Raw genomic sequence first — 24,183 nt, 5'->3', positions numbered from 1 at the left:
GGTGGCGCAGTGGTTTGGTGCCTGCCTTTGGCCCAGGGCGCGATCCTGGAGACCCGGGATCGAATCCCACGTCGGGCTCCCGGTGCATGGAGACTGCTTCTCCCTCTGCCTGTGTCTCTGCCTCTCTCTCTGTGTGTGACTATCATAAAAAAAAAAATTAAAAGTATCTCTGTCCCCAGAGTGAGTGTGAACATATTTCTGCCTCTCCAATAGATACTTTTAACATTAGTAAATAGGTCTCCTTCACATATGATCCAGGAGCTTTTCAAACTGGTAATTTTGTTCTTGGTCTCAGGGTAGGCTAGTCTGTGAGTGAACCCTGTAAAAGTACGTTCTCCATTCTCTACATTTCTATGAAGTTCCTGGATATAATCCCTATTGGTTTTCAAAGGCGGATAATTTGGGAGCTGTTTCTCTTATGTAGGATTTATTGATTGAGATGCCTGATGTGAAACACAGACTCCTTATTTCTCAGGAAAAAGTTCCATATTCATAAGATTTCTCCCTATTGTGGACTGCTGCACCTGGGAAGTTTTTTGTTTGTTTCTTTGTCTTTGGTGAGAGTATATCTCTGCCTTTCGAACCTGTTCTGATGCTGTCTTTTTATGATTTGTTGTGGAGGGTCTGTTCATCCATTTTTAGGTCTTTTTCAGAAGAAAATATTTATATGTATTTGTAAACTTGTGTTCACGGGAGGATGTGAGTTCTGTATCTTTATATGCTGTCATCTTGAACCACTTCACACTAGATTCCCAGATTTTTAAAATATTTTTCAGTTTTGAAAAACTGATTTGATTCTTTTGGATATATACCCAGAATTGGAATTGGTGGATCATCTGGTATTTCTATTTTTTTTTTAATTTTTTGAGGAACTGTTTTCAATAGTGACTGCACAATTTTACAATCTCACCAACAGTGCAAAAGGATTCTACTTTCTCCACAACCTTGCCAACACTTATTATTTTCTGATTTTTATAGTAGCTATTCTAATGGCTGTGAGGTGGTATTTTACTGTGCTTTTGATTTCATTTTCCTAATTAATAATGTTAAGCATCTTTGGATGTGATATTAGCTATTTCTATAACTTTGGAGAAATGTTTATTCAAATCTTTTGCTCATTTTTTTTTTTTTAGGGACCTGAAACCATCTTTTATTTTGAATTTTAACCAGCACCAGACCAGGGAGCAGGTGTGGGGAGCAACCTCCTAGGCGTAGTACTGCAGGTTGGCTTTCTTCTTGGCCTGCACCTCTAGGATGCCTTCCATGTAGTCCTCATGCGTGAGCTCCGTGGTACCCCTGCGCAGCGCGATCATGCCCGCCTCCACACACACGGCCTTGCACTGGGCCCCATTGAAGTCATCCATACAGCGGGCCAGCTCCTCGTAGTTCACATCAGGACTGACATTCATCTTGCGGGAGTGGATCTGCATGATTCTGGCCCGGGCCTCCTCGTTGGGCATTGGGAATTCAATCTTCTGGTCCAGACGGCCTGAGCGGAGCAGTGCAGGGTCGAGGATGTCCACCCTGTTGGTGGCTGCAATGACCTTTACTTGAGTGTTGGGTTGGAACCCATCCAGCTGGTTCAGAAGCTCCAACATTGTCCTCTGCACCTCCCGATCTCCGGCCTTCTCACTGTCAAAGCGCTTAGTGCCAGTGGCATCCAGCTCATCAATGAAGATAATGGATGGCGCTTTCTCCTTGGCCAGGGCAAAGGCATCCCGGACCAGCTTGGCACCATCCCCAATGAACATCTGCACCAGCTGGGGGCCAGCCAGCTTCAGGAAGGTAGCCTTGGTTTGTGCAGCGCAAGCCCGGGCCAGCAGCGTCTTCCCTGTACCTGGGGGGCCATACATCAACACCCCTTTTGGAGGCTGGATCCCCAAGTTCTCGAACTTCTCCTTGTGGTTCATTGGCAAGACAATAGCCTCCACCAGCTCCTGAATCTGCTTATCCAGGCCCCCGATGTCACTATATTGTTCCGTGGGCCTCTCATCCACCTCCATGGCCTTCACCCGTGAGTCATACTCTGTGGGCAGGGTCTCCAGGATCAGATAGGAGTCTTTGTTCACACCCACCAAATCTCCTGGCTTTAGCTTTTCAGCATCCACCAACCCAATCACAGGCAAGAAGTATGTCTGTCGTGTAGAGGTTTTGATCACTGCACATTTACCCTTCCTCTGAGAATCCAGGTCAATATTGGCACCATCCTCTTCTTGGTCATTGGGATGAACATCTAAAAGCTCGATGACGTTGGAGACAAGATATGGCAAGGTCTTGTTCACTTTGATTTTCTCACTGTTCTCTTTGATCTTGTCTTTCATGGCCTGAAGTTCATGGGTAACTCGCAACACTTCACTCTTCATGATCTTGATCTCACTGTCCAGCAGCCGTGTGCGCTGGATAATCTCTTCTGTGGACATCTTGAGCACCTCCTCCCCGATTCCATCTTGCTCAGCCTCATCCCACACGGTCGCCATCTTCTCCTGCCGAGTCACATCCTCCTCTTTTGTTCATTTTAATCAGTCAATTTGTTGTTGAGTTATACACTTTTTAAAATATATTCTGGATATTTATCACATAAGATATCCGAATAAGTTTTGAATATTATATATTTGATTCTTGACATAAACATTAGGAGGGAGTTAGGGCATGGTTTATAATTATTCTCAAGGTTATAGGTCACAAAATTAAGTTCAGAGATGAGTAATGATGTCCCAAGGTCTCATAGTGAGCAAAGACATATAGCCAAGACTAGGAACAAGGTCTATTGTCTTGATGATCTTAGAATTCAGGTCTTGAAGGGCCCTTCAAGACTAATGAAATCTGAGTACCTACTTCCTGTTAGAGAGAAAATGTTAAGGCCTAGAGAGCAGGAGTAATCTTTACAAGATTACACAGTGTGTCAGTTGCAGAACATGATATATGATCCAGCTTTCCTGATTCCCAGTTTGGTAACTTCTCCATTAGACTTTATATTTTTTAATTTTTTAATTTTTTTCCATTAGACTTTTTAGCAGAGAACAGTTTGGCACAGTGCAAAAGGTTGTATCTGCTGCCTACCTCTTAAGGAACTGCTAATTTCCTTCAATGACTCAATCTTCAAAGGATGAAGACTGGGTGGTAAGATCTGCGGGGCCATCTGCTTTTCTCAGGATCTAAGAATGAGAGCAGTTTGACTGTTAGAGGCATCAGATTAAAAGTATTTTTAGCTAGTGTTCAATAGGGGTGAATAAATACCTGTAGAGTCCATGTTGGCTTCTCCATAGTCACTTGCAGACCTGCCTGCCTGCCAAAGGATATTGAAATGCCAAAAAGGAGAGGCTATCTAGAAGAACTTTAATGTTTTTCAACTAGAAGGATGCAACCTTCTAGTCTTTAAAAAGTTCTTGCATGTGTTGGATTATGTGAGCTTCACAACAGTCCTATGAAACTACTTCATTACCATCATTTTGGAAATGAAGAAACAGGCATATAGAGGATATATGACTCTTGAAATCACATAGCTGTGAAGATATACCAAATCAATCTGACTCCAAGGGCTATGTCTTCATCACTCTTTTCTATGGACTATGGAGGAGACAAAGGTAGTATGTGACATCAGCTAACGTTCACAGAGACTGCTTAGGTCCTTAAATATCCAGGTTTCTTTAACTGATTTTATCTTAGTGACCTGAAATCTCGAGGCCATAAACCAATCATTAAACCAATGCTTTGTCTATAACAGCGGTTCTTAAATTGTGGCCTCGTGAGCCAGCATTACCTAAAGTTCTTATTAAAAATGCACATTTTCTACTCCCACCTAAACCTACTGATCAAAATCTTTGGGAGTATGGTCCTGCAATCTGTGTTTAACAAGAAAGTCATGTGGCTTCTATAGGTCTCAATTTCTTCATTTCTTTTTTTTTTAAGATTTTATTTATTTATTCATGAGAGACACACACACACAGAGAGACAGAGAGAGACAGAGAGAGAGAGACAGAAAGAGAGAGGCAGAGACACAGGCAGAGGGAGAAGCAAGCTCCATGCAGGGAGCCTGATGTGGGACTCGATTCTGGGACTCCAGGATCATGACCCTGGGCCAAAGGCAGGTGCTAAACCACTGAACCACCCAGGCATCCCCCAATTTCTTCATTTCTAAAACAGAAGTTATAAAGCAGTTTTATAGGGCTGTTGTAAAGCTCATGTAAGCCAACACATGCAAGAACTTTATGAAAACTAGGTTTGCATAAATAGAAAAACGTTTTAAAAGAGTAGCAAAGTTCTTTTGGATCACCTCTCCTTCTTGGTATGCACCTTTGTGAAAGTGGGAACTTCACCTGAATTTTCCTGAAAAAATATTCAATTACCTGCCTCGGTTTGTCAGTATAGACCTAGTCCAGGTGACCTATTATGCCCCAGTGTTCCCATCTGTAAAAAGAAGTGGCATGCGTCATCAAATTTTCTTGGATTTATGAGGAAGACCAAAGCTTGAGTAACAATGGTGACAGTATGGAATAAAGAGGCAGACAGATCAGGTTTGACTCCTACCTCTTAACTGTGAGATGCTTCTTTCCTTACCTCAGTTTCTTCACCTGTAAAGGGAAGTATCCATCCTTCACATAGTGCTGTTTTGAAACTCAAAGAAGATAATGGAAGTGAATTGTCTTAAACATTGTGGATTGTTACGCAATGCAGGCAGGAAATTCCATTGTGTAGACATTCTCCTTGTTATCATTGTCACTAGTTGAGATCCAAAGTCCAGAGAATGGATGGCTCTACAATGTCCAGGCAATAGGTAAGCTTACTATTGGTTACCTATACCACTGTCCAAAGCAGAGATCCATGGAGTTAACCTACACAATCAGTATACATCCACTGCCAGGTTCCTGCTCATATCTGTTCAATTGTTCATCCCCAGATCATAATATTATGTCAGGTCCTGTGTTATGTTACCAGTCTAAACTGTATCTCCTTCCAAAATAAAGTGCTCCTAAAGCCTAGATTACCATGCTTTATTCCAAATGACTCCACCATCACTGATTCTGACTCAAAGGCAATCAATCTTAGGCTGGCCTAGAACTTACGACCTGTTTGGTTTGTCACAAAAAATTAACTGAGCCAATCAGATTCTTCTTGTTACTCTCTTATTAGAACTAAAAGATATGAAAAAGAAATAAGCAACTAGTAGTAAGAGCTAGAACTGAAAGTCACCAGGTTAAGTTGGTGCAGGAAAGTTAGAGTGTACTCTGTTAAAGCTAAAGTTATGAGGGAGTCAATTGGTAATGGAACTGAAAAAAAGTAGAGTAGCTGAATTATACTAATGAATGTTCATTTACGAATTCCAATTATCTCAGTCTCAATTCCAGAGATCTCAATCTCTTTTGTTTCTTAAGTTCACTTCTTCTGTGTTAGGCCTCCTATAGCCTCACAATAAATTTTATTTTACTTAAAGATCTCTGATCTGACTAAAACAAAGCAGTTATTAAGCAGCTCCTTTTTTCACAGTTCTCCATCCTCTCAACCTTCAGCACTGAGAAGCATGCAGAATGAGCTAAACAAATAGGATCTTGCTTATGACAAACCAGGCCAAAGAAGAAAAAGAAGAAAAGCACTCTTGAATGCCTACTACAAGTGATAAACTGTGTCTGCTACATTACCTAGATCACGTCCCCTAATTCCCACAGTAACCTCAGGAGGTAGATATCTCTATCTTTATGAGAAAATGAAGACTCTGAGAAGGAAAATGATTTGCTCCAGGTCAATACTTGAAATCAGTCTTCTGGAGTTAGAGTCTGGACTTTTTCTACTATACATCACTAATTTGATATCCTGTATCAGTAGTTTTCAAATTTAGTCGATTATGAGAATGTCCTAGGGATTCTTTCTTAAAATTACAGATGTCCTGCCTAATTCATACTCTCTTCTCCCTTCAACCTCAGATTCAAGATGGATCCCAAGCATATGGATTTTTTAGACACTTCCTTTGTGATTCTGATCAGCCAGTATGAAGATCAGTATGTTTGAAAACCACTGTTTCAGACTATATTTAGATTTGAAGAAAGCATACAATCACTCTTTCACCATCCCATGCTTTCCTTTCTTACATTTATTTGAGTAAAATTAGTGAAATATTCTACTAGAGTTACTTGATGCAAGGATTTGAAAAATACAAGTCTGGTCACAAAGAGATTTTGCATAATACTATCACTGCTTGAAAGTAACTTTCATGGTTTCATTAAAATAGTTGAATGTAATCTAATTATCCTCATTTTACAGATGAGAAGACGGAAGTCAAATAAGTTAAGTGACTTAACAAAGGATGGCCAACAGAGACAAAGCCAAGATCAGAAATATAGATCCTATAAGGCCAGTGCCCTTATTTGCTCTAAAGGCTTTTTCTCATCTTTAATTACAATTTTTATTCTTCCACAGCCTGGTTTCTTTTCAACCTGTTCATACTTCTTCCGAGTGCAGGACCTGGGAGCCCTATTTATTCTGTATAGCTTCACTAACATGTAGTTGGCCTGTGGCCTCTGTTCCAACAAAATGTGTGGGAGAGGATACTGTGCAAACATGCCCTAGCACACCTGTCTCAGGCTCTGTTACTTCCCTAAGGGTTCTGGCCCTTCCATAAGAGCACACCAGCAGCACATTTTGGGCCAAAATGAAACTTACAATTTGCAGTTGAGACAGTTCTCAAAAGTAGCAGAGATTTTTTTTCAGATATACGGTGTCTCCAATCCAAGCAACTGCATTATATAACCTTACAGTGGTGGTGGTAGGAGTCCTATGTAGAATTGACCAACACTGAAAAATCAGAAAATCATGTAGTGTCATGTGAAGAACACTAGTCTGGAAGTCAACACATCAGGTTACCAATATCACCATTTTTGGGTCTCAGTGTCCCTACCAATAAAAGGAAAAGATTAGGGTCTGTCATTTCTAACGTCTTTTTCAGCTTTTAAATTTTGCATTCTATGCAATTAACTCTTTACAAAATGCTTTAGATGTCTGCAAGACTTGGTTAGAGAGTGGATCAGACTCCAAGCCTGGGTCATTAAACAGGGCAAAAAACCTAGGGAATGTCAGCTATGCAGGCAAAATTTCAAGATTGGTATTTTCCTCCTATTTGATGTTTTAGGGAAGAAGAAAGTGAGTGTAAACTGAATTGAAAATTATAGGAGTTTTTTTTCACTAGTATAATTTGCACTCTGTAAATGATCTAATTAACTATCTGAATTATTCTGAGTTGGACTACATTATGGCCCACCCATGTTTTTCTCCATCCTTATCTTTGAGTCCTCTCTTCTTTGTGGCAGATGGAAAAACTTTGGCATATAAAAGGTTGAGGTGGTGGTGAGAAGTTACTCTGAGAAAAAATTAATCTTTTATCCTTGGCAGAGATAGCACTGAGAAATATTTATTTAAGCAGTTATCTAACCAATAAACATTTCCAGAGCACCTACTATATGCCAAAGACTATTCTAGGCACTCGTAATGTAGAAATGAATGAAGTACATAATAATTCAGAACAATCATATGAGCTTTCTATTTTCCTGTCCTGGGTTGCACAACTCATGCTTGGCATGGACAAAGTACTGGCCAAGATTCTGACCCTCAAGAGGGGGACAGAGAAGTGGTGACAATAAAATTTGTAGTTACTCTTTGTATGCCCTCAATTGGCCGACAAAGTCTATATCCCAAAGGGACTAGCAGAACATATCAGCTGTACAATCAGCAAATGTAATGCACAAATTCCATATGAAGGATTTCTACCATCTCCTTGATCTTAAATTACATGGTCTAAAATATCCAAGAGTGTATCATTAGCTCTTGATTTGTCCATTCTTCTCTTTTGATGAATTTCCCTACTATCCACCCTCACTCCTTTTCCTTGATAAATAGAAAACTTTTCTAAAGGGTAAATCTGGGCATTTCTGGGATTTACACTGAGGAATTCTCAGGGTAAATAACTAAAGTGAAAAAGACAACTTTCCAGAAGACAGTGTTAGAGATCTGGAACCACTGTCCCTTCCCACCTGAGTTTCCCCCTCCACAAAATTGTTTTCTAGTCATGACTTGGAGCAAGTCATGGGGTTTTTATATAATGAGGCTTGTGACTGAAGGCATTGAAGGAATTTGGAAATTTAAACTTTTTCCTACTTACTCTGCCAAAGGTAGACCATGTGTTTTCTGATCCTGGAATAAGGGTCTAAGACTTTTCCACATGCTATCACTCTAGGCCTGGATAATGCTGAGGCTTAAGGTCAGAATCATGATCAATCAGAACTCATCTCACATTGTTTAATAGAAGCCAATAATGCAGATATCCTTCTAAGGAATTTTTGTCAAGGTAATTTTCCCACAAATGTCATGCCCATCTTCCAAAAGAATAAGGAATTTGGGGGATTTAAAATAAGTGAAGCCTTCCTAACTGGCCTCAGTGGGATGATCCCTCATTCCCTTTACCTACCATTGCAGAGAGGATTTCAGAAAGATTGGTCTTCCTTGATTAATTAAACCTTTAATAAATGAGAGTCTAGACTGAGTGAAAGGATGTCCAAGATATAAGGAAAACTTTAATGCTATAGTTAAAAAACTAGCTGAGGTCTGTTCTTGTGTATTATATTTTAGTGACTCCTGTCGAGCCAATGAAATGTGTCCGACGGGGTTGATTTTGCTCTGCACAACCACTCCAAGACACTGAGAACTTTCTGAATTCTGTCACTGGGTTCAGACAAAAGCCACCACAAAGTTCCTTCCTTCCTACTCCTGGAGCTTTAGAGGCATGTTTATTTTTTTATTTTTATTTTTTGGCATACAAAAAGCTTTATATAATTAGTATTTACAACATGATAATTTTGGATATATGCATAACACATGAAACCCTCACCACAATCTATGCCATAAACCTATTCATCACCTCCAAAACTTTCTTCCTGCCTTCTCATTTAGTAATACTATTATTGTTGTTGTTGTTATATTGTGATAACATTTAATAGGATACCTACCCTCGTAGAAAATTTTTAAGCAACACAGTACTGGTAACTATGGACATTATGCTATAGAGTATATTTCCAGGACCTTTTTATCTTGTATAACAAAATGTTGTAGGTTTTGACTAATATTTCCCATTTCTTTCATCCCACAGTTCCTGATAACCACCATTCTACCCTCTGCTTCTAAAATAGTTTGACTATTTTGCATTCCACACACCAATGATATTATGCAATATTTGTCTTTCTGTGCCTGGCTTATTTCACTTAGCATAATGTCTAGAGGCATGTTTATGGCCAGAGGCAAAGTAGATTGCCAAGTCAGGATTCCCCAGCCCACTCAGAAGCCTCCTCTGAGGAAACAGAAGCTGGTTTGCATGACTCAGATTGCACCAGAGAAAACATCCCTCAATGTGCCATTCTTTTTTGAACTAACCTGTTGGAGATAGGCCATGGTTGACAAAGGACATCAATCAGAGGGTAGGAAGAAAATGTGACTTCTTTATGCTTTGGAGTTGGTCTAAAAGATGTGAAAGTTATTTCTCTCATCTTTAATTTGCTGAGGTATTATAGCTGTGTGGAGGCAGCAGCCTAGCTCCATTACTCTTTTAGGACTGAACACCTGATCATGCAGTACCAACCTATTAAACCTCAGGATAATGACATAGAGATGGATAAAATATGAGGTTGTGAGATGGACAGCTGGCAAAGCAGAGGCTGAAAGAAGGGATGAGGTTTTCACTGTGATTCACCAAAGATTACAAACACCTATCTATTGACTCGTCCAAAGGTAGGGAATCTGTTGTAGCTGCTCTAAGATTTGTCCAGTTTTAGGCCTATTTCATAGCCTGGATCTTCTGATCTGCAGAGCAACATTCTACATCCCACATAGCTCTTTTCACCCAAATCCCTCTCCTGTTCACAAAATAGAGATAAAAGGAGATAACATTTCTCCATAGTTTGATACTGGTTTTGATAGCAGAGTTCAAACGTTCTTTATTTCTAAGTCTAGACCAGGTATCCTATTTCTCTCTATATACCAAACTTTACTTCCTTATATACTCATATATTACCACTTGACAGGCTAAAGGCTAAAATTAAGTGTTCATTTAAAACTGGGGGATTTAATCAGGATCCCATAGGGTAAAGAACACTAAACTGGAATAAGTTCTGGGTTTGGGAGTCACCTCTGTTACTAATATGTTGTGTGATTTTGAGAAATCACTTTACTTCTCTGAGCTTTATTTTCTGACTTGTAAATTAGGAGTACCTATCTCTGACCATCCCACAGTCTGGTTTTTAAAACCTGGATGAGAAAATAGAGATGAACAAACACTGTAAATGGTGTAACACTTTGGAAATAGGAGTTAACGGAGGATGAGATCTAATAGGTAGATTGGGAACCTCACTTCCTGGATCCTCTAAGAGCTGTATCATCACAATGATTATATAACTGAATTATAATAAGAGGTTTCCTCACCTTCAATCAGCTGGAGAATGAGTCGCCAGGAGTAAATGTGGTTATGTGCCCCGGAGTATTCCTCAGGATAAATATCTTGCTGTCAGAATTTAGAAGGCATGTGTTTGAGCATCAGCTTTGTACCCAAGTCACTATTATAACCATGATATTATATATCAGTTAAAAATAATAGCAGCTACCATTTACCTAGCACTTCTGATAGGGTAGTCATGAGCTAATCGTATTATATGCATTCTATCATTTAATCCTCACATACCCTCTGAGAGGGACTATTTTTATCAATCTCTTATAAATTAGGTAATCAAGACACAGAGGTAATAGAACATAGAACAGCTGGAACATGAACCTTGGACATTTTAACACAAAGTACATTGTCTTAAGCCTATGTAATACCACCTATCCCCTCTCTGAAACAAAAAGAGCCTGAAAGGCTTCTTAAGGACTCCTCCAGCTCCAACACTCTGAGGTTCTATGTTTCTGTATTTAGAAGAGCAAGAATTAAAGCACAGTGATAGGAAAGAGATGAGGTAGAACTGCTTTGTAGTTTCCCTCTGAAATCATCCTCTGAGTGGCAGCAATAGTGGATAAATAAAAGGAATTTTTAAAATGCATTTATTATCAGATATTTACATAGTAATTTTATGTCAGGCACTTTTCTAAGCACCTTACAGATAGTAAATTATTTTTTTAAGATTTTATTTATTTTTTCATGACACACACACACACACACACACACACACACACACAGAGGCAGAGACACCGGCAGAGGGAGAAGCAGGCTCCCTGTGTGGAGACCAATGTGAAACTCAATCAATCCTAGGACTCCGGGATCACTACCTGAGCTGAAGACAGATGCTCAACTACTGAGCCACCCAGGCGTCCCAGTAAATAATTTAATAACTTAATTCTCATGATAACCATCAAAATGAGGTACAAATGCCCATAATCTTACAAATAGAAAATGACAGAGCCAGGACTCAAAGAAGCAGTTTGGCTTTAGGATGTGTTTGCTCTTAACCACCATGCTACACAGTCTATTTAGTAGCTACCATATGTCAATTACTCTACTAGATGATTTCTATAAATAATCTTTGACAATATTATTCTTTTCACAATTTTTTATTCATAGAGTGTCTAAACCTAAAACTAAACTCAAAGGATTAGGTTCTAGCATTGGCTCTGCTTCAGAGTTGCTGTGTTACCTTCAGCAATTCCTTTTCCCTCTCTGGGCCTGTTTCCTTACCTGCCAAGTAGAGAGACTTGACCAGGTGGTCTCTGCTTTTCTAGAATTCTTAGCATGATTGTAGAGTTTATATTTATTTGGTTTGTAAAACAGAGGTTTTTTTTCCTCATGGCCTCTCTGAAGGTCTTACCTTTTGGCTAAGGGTGCTCTCTGATCAGAGGGCAATTACAGCCTAGTCAGCCTTCTGTAAAAAAACATTTTCCCTACTCACCAGGCCACATGGGCTTAGTCATTATCATCTGAAGTGAATTATGCCAACTCTCACCTCAGCAACCCTGCTCCCACCATTCCTTGCAGCTATTTCCCAAATCCTTAAACATCTCATTCTTCAAGACTCAGTTCAAAAACCAATTTCTACAGGAGGCCATCATCCCAGACTCAGTCAGAATTTGACTCTCAGTTAGAATTTGACTCTCAGTTTTGCCTTTCCTGGTGTGAGCTCTCTGAGGTATATCTCTTTTTATTTAGTTTTTATTTAAATTCCAGTTAGTTGACATACAGTGTAATGTTAGTTTCAGATGTACAATATAGTGATTCAACACTTCCATACAACACCTGATCATCATCACAACAAGTGTATTCCATAATCCTTATCACCTATTTAACACCCCCCCCCCACCTCCTTTCTGGTAACCATCAGTTTGTTCTCTATAATTAAGAGTATATTTCTTGGTTTGCCTTTATCTTTTTTTCCACTTTGCTCATTTGTTTTGTTTCTTAAATTCCACCTTTTTCATTGAAGTATACTTGGCATACACTGTTATATTAGTTAGGTGTACAACAAAGTGAATTGGCAATTAGTTAGGTGTACAACAAAGTGAATTGGCAATTCTAAACATTACACAATTCTCACCACAATAAGTGAATTTACCATCTGTAACCATACAATGTTGTTATAATATTACTGACTCTATTCCCTATGCTGTACTTTTTATACACCTGACTTAATTATTTTATAACTGGAAATTTGCACCTCTTAATCTCCTTCATCTATTTTACCCATCTACTCACTCCCCTCCTCTCTGGAAACCACCAGTTTGTTCTCCGTATTTATAAATATGTTTCTGTGGGTTTTTTAGTATCTTTTTTTATCCCTAATTTCTTATCACGGTGACTATCACAATGCCTGACAGATGACCAGGTCATTCACTGAGGATTTGTTAAAAAGAACCTCATACGACAGACTATTAACTATGGGAAAGAAACTGAGGGTTGCTGGAGGGGAGATGGGTGAGGAGATGAGGTAACTCGGTGATGGGCATTAAGGAAGACACATGATGTGATAAGCACTGAGTGTTACATGCTACCAATGAATTACTGAACTCTACATCTGAAACCAATGATGGCTAATGTGTTGGCTAATTGAATTTAAATAAATATATACATACATACATACAAACCTCATAAGAGTCTTCCTAATGTCATCATGCCCCCACCTCATGGCTTGACAGGGTCTGAAATGCATATCCCCTGCCCTCCAGTTAATGAGCTCCTCAAGACTCCATTCTTATTTTATCTGGTACTCTGAGATTAAAAACAGACACTCCATGACTTCCCTTATTTAGAATACTTGCATGGCCTAGGCTTAAGCAATCAAGTTTATTCCTATATGAATTTGCTTCCTTCATGCAAGAGAAATCAATGAGATCTGAGTATGGAGCAAGATTTGTGCCTAGATTATATCCAAAGCACTTGAGGCTGGTTCAGAAGCTCATTCTCCCTTGCTAGATTTTCTGTGGTCCTGGACTCTACAATTAAGAGTGGTGAAGCTGGCTACACTATTTTTCTATAGCCAATGGGGTGCAGATGTTTAAATAATTTAATGGAAGCATTACAGAGATTGTATGAATGGAGACAATGTTGAGAAAGACTGACTCCCTACAAAATCAATGGAAAGGGGATGTCTAGGAAAAAAAGAACATTCAAATTCTTATTCTTTTACCTTCCAGCTGAACATATTTGATATGTTTAATCAATTTATGTTAAGTACTTACTATGTTGCAGACAATTCATTACAAACTTTGAAGAGGTTAAAGCAAAGGAAGTCACAGCCTTAACTCTTAAATTAGCTAGTAGAATCTTCCTTGTGTTCTCTTCTCAGATGGTATGGCTGGAATTGCCCATCCCCTCCAGTCATCCTGCCTACCTACCAAGCAATGTAATGTATTGCAGCTTTCCAGAACAGCATAATTCAAAGTCAAATTTAATCTGTGGTCTATGACAGGATTCTGAACCTCTCCCACATATTTTTGTGGCTTTGGCATCTTATTTTTTCTCTCCAACTGAGTGAGTTTGGACTTCTATAAGCAATATAAATGTGCTTTCACTTTCTACGATATCCCCTTTCATTGTTTCAGATAACAACAATATGGTACGTGGAATGATTGGGGCTCTGGAATCAGAAAGACAGAAGTCAGACTCCTAGCTCTGCCACATATCAACTGTGTGACTCTAGGCAGATCACTTAACCACACTGAATTTCAGTCTTCTTCTCTATGAAACATAGGCTGTGGATCTATCTCACAAGGATAATTCAAAGAGATCATGCTTGTAAAGCACTGCACTAATTTAGATACTATAACATGACAGGGCATTATAAATAATTCTCTAGCTCATTCATCTATTTGCTTTTCCTATTAAATTTTAGGGAAAAGGATAAGTAACTTCTAACTTTTATCTGTTTTTTGAGGATGAATTTGAGGTTCCAATGGAAAGCACTTTTAAGCTGTTAGGTGTTATGCACAGAAGAGTAACTACATGCCATCATATTTTGACAATTTTTTTTTGTTTTTTCCTACTACCTCTTGCACCATTACTGTTCTAGCTCTTTTATCTTTACCGATTTTCATTTCTTCCTGCTGGGCCCCATGAAGGTGACTGTTTCTCAACTTTATGCTTTTTTCTTATTCAATTAACTGATTTGCCTTCAATATTCAACTGTCACTTTAGCAATTATAAATCAGGGCTGTGTCCTGCCTCATTAGGGTGTAGGAAGGAGCAAAATATCAAGCTTTCAGAAAACAGTGAAGTACTTTAAGAATCTTAATTGTCAGTATTACCACAAGTACAGATGGCAAAGCTAGATGTTGTTGCCCAAATAACATGATGTGGAAAGAAGGGCCAGGATTTGGAGTCAGAAATCCTAAGCTCAAGACACTCATTAACTCTGACAAAATAACTCAGATTTATATAGTGTATTACAGCTGAAAAATGCTTTCACATAAATTCTCTCATTGATCCTCTCAATTGGCTTCTCTGTTCCAAGTTCTCAATGCTCCAATCCTGTCAGCGAGAGTAAACTTCTTGAAACACAGGCCGAGTCAGGTTACATCCATTTTCTAAGTTCTTCAAGGGCATCCTACTACTTATTGAATAAAATATGGTATATCTAGAAAAAAATACCATGCAGCCATGAAAATGAAAGAAGTGATTTTATATGTACCGATATGGAACAATTTTCAAGACATGGCAAGTAAAATAATAATGACAATAAGACGCATAACAGTATAGAGTATGCAAGCATTTATATTTTAAACAGGAAATTATATGTTTTAGATTATTTATTTATTTATTTGGCAGAGATAGAGAGCATGCATAAGCAGGAGGAGCAGCATGCAAAGGGAGAGGGAAAAGCAGGCTCCTTGAGCCTGATGCAGGGCTCAATCTCAGAACCCCGGGATCATGACCTGAGCAGAAGGCAGATGCTTCACTGACTAAGCCACCCAGGTGCCCCAGGAAATGATACTACTATATTGTATTAATATATTATTGTCTCACTTCTCAGCCTTTTGGTTAAGATCAAGTGTAAATATATTAGTGTATAATTATGGAAAGGAAACTGGCAGGCTTGGGTGTTAAGTATTTTCCATACATTTTCATTTCATTGATTACATTTACTATCATACGCATGTTATTTTTTTCAAAAGGTAAGAAAATTAAAATGCCATAGAATTCTCAACATATTTATGATTAAAATACAAACTCTTTAGTCTCTTAAAGACCCAATAATCTGCACTAAAAGAGCTTTTGTAGCTGGTATCCAACTATTCTGTTTTGTGTACCCTATATATTTTTTAAAGCTATTTATTTGTTTATTTATTGAGCAGGGAAGGGGCAGAGGGAGAGAGAGTCTCAAGCAGACTGCACTGAGTGTAGCTCATGATATGGGGCTCAATATCATCACCCTGAGATCATGACCTGAGCTGAAATCAAGAGTTGAATACTTATCTGAGGTACTGCTTATGTACCCTATATTTTGAGCAAGTCAGAGTTAATCACTGTTTTTTTAATATATCCAACAGTTTCCTAACTCTATACCTCTGTTCATCCACTCCTACCTTTCAGGTATCTGAAAACAGAGTGTGCTTCCTTGAGTATTCACATAAAATAGTTCTATCTCAACAACCATTCCATACTCCTAGGATTTCAGATCCAGAACCTTTACAAATTGCAAACTCTCCCTGGAATGCTCCATTTGCTTCTTTTTTATTGTCTTTATTTTCATTCCAGTAGAGTTAACATACAATGTTATATTAGTTTCAATGTACAATATAGTGTTTCAACAGTTCCATACATCACCCAGTGCTTATCACAAGTACATTCCTTAACTCCCATCACCCATCCTCTGACCATCATCTCTCTGATAGCCATCAGTTTGTTCTGTATGATTAAGAGTCTGTTTCTTGGGGCACCTGGGTGGCTCAGTTGGTTAAGCATCCACCTTTTTATTTTGGCTCTGATCATGATCTTAGGGTTGTGGAATTGAGCCCCGCATCAGGTTCCACACTGCCCATGGAGACTGCTTGAACTTCTCTCTGTGTCTCTCCTCTGCCCCTCCCCAAAACTCTCTGTCAAAAAAAAATGAGTCTGTTTCTTGATCTCTCCCTCTCTTTTACATTTGCTTATTTGTTGTGTTTTTCAAATTTCACATATAAGTGAAATCATATGGCATTTTTGTCTTGGATTGACTTATTTTGCTTAACTTTATACTCTACCTCCATTGATGTCATTGCAAATGGCAAGGTTTCATTCTTGTTATTGCTTTTTATGGCTGAATTGATATACCGCATAGTCTTTATTCATTCATTCATCTATTGATGAACCTTTGGACTGCTTCCATAATTTGGCTGTTGTAAATAATGCTGCTATAAATATGGGGGTATATGCATCACTTTGAATTAGTGTTTTTGTATTTGAGGGTAAATACCCAGTAGTGAAATTACTGGATTGTAGGATAGTTCTATTGTGAACTTTTTGAGGAAACTCCATGCTGTTTTCCAGAGTGGCTGCGGCAGTATGCATTCCCACCAACAGTACAAGAGTGTTCCTTTTTCTCCATATCTTCATCAACAGGCTTCAAGTTATATTATAAAACAATAGTAATCAAAACAGTATGGTGTTGGCACAAAATAGACACATAGATCAATAGAAGAGAATAGAAAACCCAGAAATGAACCCACAATTATATGGTCAGTTAATCTTCAACAAAACAAGAAAGTATATCCAATGGAGAAAAGTCTCTTCAACAAATGGTGTTGGGAAATCTATTTGGCTACATTCAGAAGAATGAAACTGGTCCACTTTCTTACACCATACACAAACATAAAGTGGATTTTTTAAAAAAAAAAAAGATTTACTTATTTCTTTTAGAGTGAGAGAGCATGAGTTGAGGGAGGCATAGAGGGAGAGGATCTTTCAAGAACACTCCCCACTGATGTGGAGCCCAACACAGGGCTTGATCTCACAACCTATGAGATTACACATGACCTGAGCTGAAATCAAAAGTCAGATGCTTAACCAACTGAGACACCCAGGCACATCTAAAATGAATTTAAGACCTAAATATGAGACCTGAAACCATAAAAATCCCAGAGGAGAATACAGGCAGTCACTTTGATATTGGCTATAGCACCTTCTTCTACATATGTGTTCTGAGGCAAGGGAGCAAAAAGCAAAAATAAACTACTAGGACTACATTAAAATAAAAAGCTTCTGCACAGTGAAGGAAATAATTGACAAAACTAAAAGGCAACTTTCTGAATGGGGGAAGATATATCTGGTAAAGAGTATCCAGAATACATAAAGACTTAAAAACTCAACACAGTCTGGTTAAGTATCTGACTTCAGCTCAGGTCATAATCCTGGGATCCTGGGATCTAGCCTCTCTTCTGGCTTCCTGCTCAGCAGGAATAAAACCCACTTGATCGTGGTGTATAGCCTTTTTAATGTATTCTTAAATTTTCTTTTCTAATACTTTTGAGGATTTTTGTATTTATGTTCATCAGGGACATTTGCTTGTAATTTTCTTTTTTTGTGGTGTTCTTGTCTGGTTTTGGTATCAGGGAAATGCTGTCTTCATAAAGTGAGTATGGAAGTGTTTCTTCCTCTTCAATATTTTTAATAATTTGAGAAGGATAGGTACTAACTCTTCTTTAAATATTTGATACAATTAACCTGTGAAGCCACCTGGTCCTGAAATTGGGGGGGAGGCAGTTTTTAAATTACTGATTCAATTTTATCACTTGTAGCTGGTCTATTTAGATTATCTCTTTCTTCATGATTCAGTCTCGCTTGGTAGGTTGTTTGTTTCTAGAAATTTATCCATTACTTCCAGGTGTTCCAATTTGTTGGTGTAAAATTTTTCTAGTAGTCTCATAATCCTTTGTGTTTCTGTGGTATCAGGTGTAACTTCTCCTCTTTCATTTCTGATTTTATTTATTGGGCCCTCTCTCTTTTTTTCTTGATGAGTCTGCCTAGAGGTTTATCAATTTTGTTCACTTTTTTCAAAGAATTAGATCTTAGTTTTATTGAGCTTTTCTAGTTTTTAAGTCTATATTTCTGTTATGATTTTTATTTCCTTCCTTCTACTAATTTTGGCTTTGTTCTTTTTTTAGTTCCTTCACGTGTAAAGTTGGATTCTTTATTTGGGATTTTTCTTGTTTCTTGAGATAAGTCTGTATTGCTATGAGCTTCCTTTTTAGAATTGTTTTTGCTGTGTCCACAGAGTTTGGAAAGCTATGTTTACACTTTTATTTGTCTTAAAGTATACTTTGATTTCCTCTTTGATCTTTTCATTGACCCACTGATTGTTTGGTAACATGTTTAGTCTCCATGTTTTTGTAGGATTATTTTTCCAGTTTTCTTCTTGGATTTGATTTCTAGTTTCATACTGTTGTAGTTCAAAAAGATGCTTTATGTTATTTCAATCCTATTGAATTTATTGAAGCTTGTTTTATGATGTAACATATAATCTATCTTGGAAAAATGTTCCATGTCCACTTGAAAATAAATTCAACATCCATTTATGATAAAAAATATCAAGAAAGTGGGTATAGAAGAAATGTACCTCAATATGATAAAGGTCATATACAACAAGTATACAGCTAACATCATACTCAATGGTGAAAACCTGAAAGCTTTTCCTTTAAGATCAGGAACAAGACAAGGAAGTCTACTCTTGCCACTTTTATTCAATGTGGTATTGGAGGTCCTAGTCTCAACAATTAGGCACAAAAAGGAATAAAAGACATCCATATTAGAAAGGAAGAAGTAAAACTGTTACTATTTGCAGATGACATGATACTTCATATAGAAAACCCTAAGACTCCACCAAAAAACTTTGAGAATTTATAAATGAATTCAGTAAAGTTGTAGAATGCAAAATTAACATACAGAAATCAGCTGTGTTGCTATACACTAATAAAAAAATCAGAAAGGTAATTTTAGGATTTTTTTTTCTACTGTGAAAAATGCCATTGGAATTTTTATAAGGATTGCATTGAATCTGTAGATTGCTTTAAATAGTATGGATGTTTTGACAATATTTATTCTTCCCATCTGTGAGCACAAGCTATCTTTTCAATTTTTTGTCTCTTCACTTTTTTCACCTTCTTGGTTAAGTTTATTTATAAGTATTTTATTTTTTTTATTCTATTTTAAAGGAGGTGGCTTTATTTTTCAGATAGTTCGCTGTTAATATATAGAAATGCAACTGACTTTTCTATGTTGATTTTGCATTCTGAAACTCTACTGAATTTAGAGCTTATTAGCTTTAACAATTTTTTTGGTGAATTCTTTAGGATATTCTGTGTTAAAACCATCTCTCTTTTTTATTCTTTCTTTTGATTTTTGACCATTTGATTATAATATGTCTCAGAGATGTCTTAGATTAACCCTGTTTGGTTATCTTTGAGCTTTATATGACTATGTGTCCATATCTCTCTTTAGATTTGGGAAGTTTTCAGCCATTATTTCTTTAAATAAGCCTTCTGCTTCTTCTGACTATTCTTCATCTTGGAGTACCATCGTGTGTGTATGAGTTCTTTTGATGGTGTCCACTAAATTCCATAGGCTTTTTTCATTCTTTTCCATTCTTTTTTTCCCTTTTTCTTCTCTGACTAGATAACTAAAATGAACTCTGCCAGGGTTCATAGATTCTTATTTCTGCTTGATCAAGCCTACTGTTGATGTTCTCCATTGTATTTTTATTTTATTCATTGTATGCTTCAGTTCCCAAATTTATGTCTGTTTTTCATGACATCTATCCATTTGCTGAACTTAAAGTTTGTTCATGTATTGTTTTCCTGATTTAATTGAGTTGTGTAACTGTTCTGTTGTAACTTTCTGAGCTTCTTTAAAACAATTATTTTGAATTCTTTGTCTAGAAATTTGTAAATATCTATTTATTTGGAGTCAGTTACTGGAAAATTATTATGTTCTTTTAGTAGATTCATGTTTCCTTGATTTTTTTTATGTTCTTTGAAGTCTTATGTTGCTGTCTTTGCATTTGTAGAGGTTTTTTTCCCAGTCTTTACTGACTGGCTTCAGGAAAGCAATAGTTTCACTATTCAGCCTGGCTAGGGATTCTGAGGCTCTCTCAGCCACATTCTGTTCATGTGCATGCTCTACTCCTCTTTTATCCTCTTTCGGAGGAATTGATGACATCATGTGCCTTCTCTTGATCCTAGAAAGCCAAGCTGTGTTCTGTTACTTGTCTGTTTTCCCCAGAGTTGTTCACTGAAATGCTCAAGTTTGTGTACATTCTCTCTATCCCACAGAATCAGGATGGTTTCTGTACATGCTTATAAGCTATTTGCAGAGACTTGCACTTGATGTCCGTGGAGGTGCACACAGGGAGCGAGCTCCAAGGGGGTGGGTAAAATGCGTGGACCATTGGGGGTGCTCATGGGTTATTTTGGGGTTTACAGGTGAGATGTTCTATACAGCTAATCAATGGACTTCATAATGGTATCAATGAAGTAGTTAGGAGTGATCTGCAGCCCTTTGATAACTTCTGATCCCTGGTTGCTAGTTCCCATTATCTCTCAATGCCTTTGCCATACCTATTACCTTACTATTCTCTGTGAGATGAGAAAAGAAGTGGATCCTTAGGCAACATCCCACATGGCTAGGGAAGACAGTCACTCACCATGCTATACTTACTCCTATAGGGAAAATTATGGGCCATAGGAGTCTATCTTAGCACTGAGCTATGCCACCATAGGAAGTGATGTGAGTAAGAGAAAACTGTTCTTCTTACTTTCTTAAATATATCTATTCTTAAATTTTTTGCTCCAATTATGTGCTTGAACTTGTCCAGTGAAATAATGGACCCCCACAAAGGTACTTTCACAGAAGAGATGTTGTCAAAATTAATGTTTCATGGGGAAACAGTAGTTGAAAACTATTCTGCCATCTTGCTAATGTTGCCTGGATGCTTACCTCAAATTTTAATTTTAATGTAATCTGAAGCTTGTGAAACTAGAAGATGTCAGCAGAGTAGGAGAATCTTAGGCTTATCTTGTCCCATGAACACAACTAGAAAACTATCAAATCATCCTAAATACCCCAGATATCAACCTAAAGGATGACAGAACAAACTCTACAATTAAATGGAGAGAAGAGTCCACATAGAAAAAGGTAGGAAGAGCAGAGCCATGGTTTAGGGGAGAAATAGATTGTGACTTCTGCATAAGGGAGGGAGCCATTGCTTCAAAGAAGGGCAAGAGAGAGAGGACCTTGTGTGCAAGAGAACACACAAGGAAAACATTTCCCAGAGCCATTGACTTGGAAAATGAAAGAGGCTGAATTTCCTGAGTTCTTGCAACCAGTGGGGCTTAAAACATGGAGTTTTAAAGGTCAGCAAGCTTGGCTGGGATAGTGCCAGGAGGGCACTTCCCTACTCCTGGGTTCTCGAAGGCAGGCAAACAACCTGGGGCAGAAACCATGGAAACAGTGATCTTAAAACTGCTTGGGGCACACTGAGGGAAGATTATTCACTCTTCTTAGAATGAGTCCTTGATAGACAGCATTCCAGGAGACACCTCTTTGGGAACAAAGAAGTTGGCTGATGCCATTTTTCTCCCGCAATGCTCAGCATAAACACAGAGCCACCTGAGGGAAGCAGTTCAGCAGTGACACTGGCAGCCGAAGCTGCTCACACCAAACCCTACCCCTCTATGATATTGTGGAACTGTCTTTCTAAGTCAAGTTTACCTCAGTCCCAGCATAGTGAGCTGCTCTGCCAGAAGACCAGTACAAAGCCCTGCCCGCACCAGATCTCCTGATAAAGGAATTCTTCAGGGCCTCTGTTCTGGTGGACTTGGTTTCAAGTCTTATTTCACGAGCAGATCAGAGAAAACCCAGTTAAAACTCACCAGATTCAGGCCAGCAAGCAAAAACTATACACAGAAGGCAAAGAAAGCCTCTGCAGACAACAGGCATGAAGTATAAAGCAGCCACAACACAATACCAGAGCACACAGAGCACACACCAGAGACACACTCTGATGTGCCAATCCTGAGCATTAAAAGAACTCTTCTTCATAATGCCATAACATTCAGGAGAAGGAGATATGGCTTTTCCAACATAAAGAAGAAGGCACAGATTTAGACAAAATGCTAAAATGAAGCAATTTATCCCAAATGAAAGAACAAGACAAGGCCACAGCCATAGATCTAAGCAAAACAGATATAAGTAACATACTTGATGAAAAATTTAAAGCAACAATCATAAGGATATTCGCTGGGCTTAAGAAAATAATTGAGGAGATTAGGGATCCTTACCACAGAGATGAAATAAAGAGTTAAAAAAAAAGAATCAATCAGAAATGGAGAGTGCAATAAATGAGATTGGAAACAGGCTTTATGAAATGAACAGCAGGCTTGAAGAGGTAGTAATATACATAGTAACATAGAACAAAATAATGAAAACTATTGAAGCTGAACAAAAGAAATAAAGAATTATAGAACAGGAGTCTAATTATAGACTTAGAGAACATAGTGACTCCATCAAAGTGGCTCAGTCAATCAAGCGGCTGACCCTTGATTTCAGTTCAGGTTATGATCTCAGGATCATGACATCGAGCCCTGTGATAGGCTTCATGTTGAGTGTGAAATCTGCTTAAGATTCTCTCTCATACCTCCTTCTGCCCCTCCCCAACCACTAACTCTTGCATATAGTCTCTCTCTCTAAAAAAATAAAATAAGATAAGATAAAGGGACTCTAAGAAGAAGAGAGAAAAAGGGGGACAAATAATTTATCTGAAAAAAGAATAGCTGAAAACCTCCCTAATCTGGGGAAGGAAACAGACATTGAGATCCAGAAGTGAAGGGAGAAGAAATGTGTGGGAAATATCAGAAAGGGAGACAGAACGTAAAGACTGCTAACTCTGGGAAACGAACTAGGGGTGGTAGAAGGGAAGGAGGGCGGGGGGTGGGAGTGAATGGGTGATGGGCCCTGGGGGTTATTCTGTATGTTAGTAAATTGAACACCAATAAATAATTTTAAAAAAAGAGATCCAGAAGTGAGAGAGAATTCCCATCAAAATCAACAAAAGCAAGCCAACATAAATGCATATTGTAATTAAATTTGCAAAGTATAATGATAAAAAAAATCTTAAAGCAGCAGGAGAAAAGAAGTCCTTAAATTACAGGGGAAAACCCATTGAAATATCTGGAGATTTCTCAATAAAAACTTGGCAAGATAGATGGGATATAATTATACACATACACACACTTTCATGACATATGAAACTGCTGAAAGAAAAAAAACCTATGCAAGAATACACTATCCAGCAGGGCTATCATTCAGAATAAAAGGAGAGATAAAAAGTTTGCCAGACAAACAAAAACTAAATGAGTTCCTGACCACTATACCAGCCCTACAAGAAATATTAAAAGTGACACATTTGCTGCAAAGGAGAGACTATAAGTAACAAAGACAAGAAAGGATCAGAGGAAATCTCCAAAACAATGTAGAGACAAGTAATAAAATGGCACTGAATACATATCTATCAATAATTACTCTGAATGTAAATGGAGTAAAAGCTCCAAGCAAAAGACATAGGATGTCAGACTGCATAAAAACACAAGACCCATATATTATGCTGCCTACAAGAGACTCATTTTAGACCTAAAGACACCTGCAAATTAAAAATGAGGTGAGAGAGGGGGTGGGGCAGGATGGTGGAGGAGTAGGGTCCTCAA

General features: G+C 38.1%; 1 pseudogene; it reads right to left on the bottom strand.

Moving 5' to 3' along the window:
• Nucleotides 1-1,118: 1,118 nt before the first annotated feature.
• On the bottom strand, nucleotides 1,119-2,498 carry LOC140628814 (26S proteasome regulatory subunit 6A pseudogene; annotated as a pseudogene).
• Between the last annotated feature and the right edge of the window lie 21,685 nt (nucleotides 2,499-24,183).

Source organism: Canis lupus, chromosome X (genome assembly GCF_048164855.1).
Source record: "Canis lupus baileyi chromosome X, mCanLup2.hap1, whole genome shotgun sequence".
In the NCBI taxonomy this organism is placed as follows: domain Eukaryota; kingdom Metazoa; phylum Chordata; class Mammalia; order Carnivora; family Canidae; genus Canis; species Canis lupus.
Note: the sequence above shows the minus strand (reverse complement) of the source record. Positions and strands in the feature narration are given on the sequence as shown.